The sequence below is a fragment of the Arachis duranensis genome, chromosome 4 (genome assembly GCF_000817695.3).
Source record: "Arachis duranensis cultivar V14167 chromosome 4, aradu.V14167.gnm2.J7QH, whole genome shotgun sequence".
NCBI classification, from domain to species: Eukaryota; Viridiplantae; Streptophyta; class Magnoliopsida; order Fabales; family Fabaceae; genus Arachis; species Arachis duranensis.
This window is the reverse complement of record NC_029775.3, coordinates 23,942,952-23,945,693: the sequence shown is the minus strand read 5'-3', so window position 1 is coordinate 23,945,693 and position 2,742 is coordinate 23,942,952. Positions and strand designations below refer to the sequence as shown.

Sequence of the window (2,742 nt, the reverse complement as noted above, 5' to 3'; positions counted from 1 at the left end):
TACATGAATTGGTTATTTGCAACCATTTCAATGAGTTCTTGAGCTTCTGCAGGCGTCTTCTTCAGATGAAGAGATCCTCCAGTAGAGCTATCCCATGACATCTTGGACAGTTCAGATAGACCATCATAGAAGATACCTATGATGCTCCATTCAGAAAGCATGTTAGAAGGACACTTTCTGATCAATTGTTTGTATCTTTCCCAAGCTTCATAGAGGGATTCACCTTCCTTCTGTCTGAAGGTTTGGACTTCCATTCTAAGCTTACTCAATTTTTGACGTGGAAAGAACTTTGCCAAGAAGGCATTGACTAGCTTTTCCCAAGAGTTCAGGCTTTCTTTAGGTTGAGAGTCCAACCATATTCTAGCTCTGTCTCTTACAGCAAAAGGGAATAGCATAAGTCTGTAGACCTTAGGGTCAACCCCATTGGTCTTGACAGTGTCATAGATTTGCAAGAATTCAACTAAAAACTGATGAAGATCTTCCAATGGGAGTCCATGGAACTTGCAATTCTGTTGCATTAAAGAAACTACTTGAGGCTTAAGCTCAAAGTTGTTTGCTCCAATGGCAGGGATAGAGATGCTTCTCCCATAGAAGTCGGGAGTAGGTGCAGTAAAGTCACCCAGCACCTTCCTTGCATTGTTGGCATTGTTGTTGTTTTCGGCTGCCATGTCTTCTTCTTTAAAGAATTTTGTTAGGTCCTCTACAGAGAGTTATGCTTTAGCTTCTCTTAGCTTTCGCTTCAAGGTCCTTTCAGGTTCAGGGTCAGCTTCAACAAGAATGCCTTTGTCTTTGCTCCTGCTCATATGAAAGAGAAGAAAACAAGAAAATATGGAATCCTCTATGTCACAGTATAGAGATTCCTTGAGGTGTCAGAAGAAAAGAGAAATAGAAGGAAGAGGTAGAAGAATTCGAACTTAGAAAGATAGAGTTCGAATTGTGCCTTGAGTAGGAGTGTTAGTCCATAAATAGAAGGATGTGAGAAGAGGGAAAGAAATTTTCGAAAATAAATTAAAAAGATTTTAAAAGAAATTTTGAAAATGTGATTGATGATTTTCGAAAACTAAGATTGAAAAAGAAATAAAGTGATTTTTGAAAAAGACTTTGAAATTAGAAATGAAAAGATATGATTGAAAACTATTTAAAAATATTTGATTTTTAAAATCAATGACTTGGCTAACAAGAAAAGATATGATTCAAACATTAAACCTTTCTCACTAGAAAAGGCAACATACTTGAAATGCTGAATCAAATCATTAATTGTTAGCAAGTATTTTTGAAAAATGGAAAGAAATTGATTTTGAAAATATATGATTGAAAAGATATGATTTGAAAAAGATTTGATTTTGAAAAATTATGGAAACTTGAAAAAAATCTGCATTAAAAACAAAATCTTCCCTCTTGTGCCATCCTGGCATTAAACGCCCAGAATGGTATCCATTCTGGCGTTTAACGCCCAAAATGCTACTCTTTTGGGCGTTAAACGCCCAGCCAGGTGCCCTGGCTGGTGTTTAAACGCCAATTTTCCTTCTTCACTGGGCGTTTTGAATGCCCAGCTTTTTCTGTGTGATTCCTCTGCTGTATATTCTGAATCTTCAATTCTCTGTATTATTGACTAGAAAAGACATAATTTAAAAATTTTTTGGATTTTTAATAATGAGGAATAATCAAAATGAAACTAAGATCGAATAAACAATGCATGCAAGACACCAAACTTAAAAGTTTGTATACTATTGACACTAACAAGTTGAGAATGCATATGAGAAACAACAAAACACTCAAGACAAGAGAATTTAAAGATCAGAGCAAGTAAATCATCAAGAACAACTTGAAGATCAATGAAGACACATGAACAATGCAAGAAGAACAGAAACATGCAATTGACACCAAACTTAAAATGAGACACTAGACTCAAACAAGAAACATAAAATATTTTTGGTTTTTATGATTTTGTAATTTTTTGGTTTTTTTTTCGAAAATTTATGTGGAAAAGAAAATAAAGAGATTCAAAATTTTTAATAAGAATTCCAAGAATCATGCAATGTTAGTCTAAAGCTTTAGTCTAAAGAAATTAGACATGGCTAGCCAAGCTTTAGCAGGACATTGCATTCAAGAGCTAAATTGATGAAAATCAATCAGGACATTGCATTCAAGAGCTAAATTGATGAAGATCAATCAGCTTTGGTGATGATAAGAACATCACCTTGAAACACTAGAATTCATTCTTAATAATTTTGAAAAATACCTAATCTAAGCAACAAAGTGAACCGTCAACTATCCAAACTCAAACAATCCCCGGCAACGGCGCCAAAAACTTGGTGTTGTTGCCGGATCAAAACTTGGCATTGTTATTGCAGGGAACAAATGCGAAACTGTAGTTAGGACATTTAGTTCCCCGGCAACGGCGCCAAAAACTTGGTGCACGAAATTGTGACCATCAATGGCGCCATCAACATGGTACGCACAATTGCAATCTCAACTCTTTATCACAACTTCGCACAACTAACCAGCAAGTGCACTGGGTCATCCAAGTAATAAACCTTACGCGAGTAAGGGTCGATCCCACGGAGATTGTTGGTATGAAGCAAGCTATGGTCATCTTGTAAATCTTAGTCAGGCAAACTAAAAGGGGTATGGTGATAAACGCACAAAACATAAAGATAAAGATAGAGATACTTATGTAATTCATTGGTAGGAATTTCAGATAAGCGTATGAAGATGCCTTCCCTTCCGTCTCTCTGCTTT

The 2,742-nt window shown here is 35.9% G+C and overlaps 1 non-coding gene across 1 annotated transcript; it reads left to right on the top strand.

The window, feature by feature from the left end:
• The first annotated feature begins 155 nt into the window (after window positions 1-155).
• Window positions 156-263, top strand: LOC127747000 (small nucleolar RNA R71). The gene has a single exon (XR_008008805.1). It is a non-coding gene; the product is annotated as a small nucleolar RNA R71 (small nucleolar RNA).
• The last annotated feature ends 2,479 nt before the right edge of the window (window positions 264-2,742 follow it).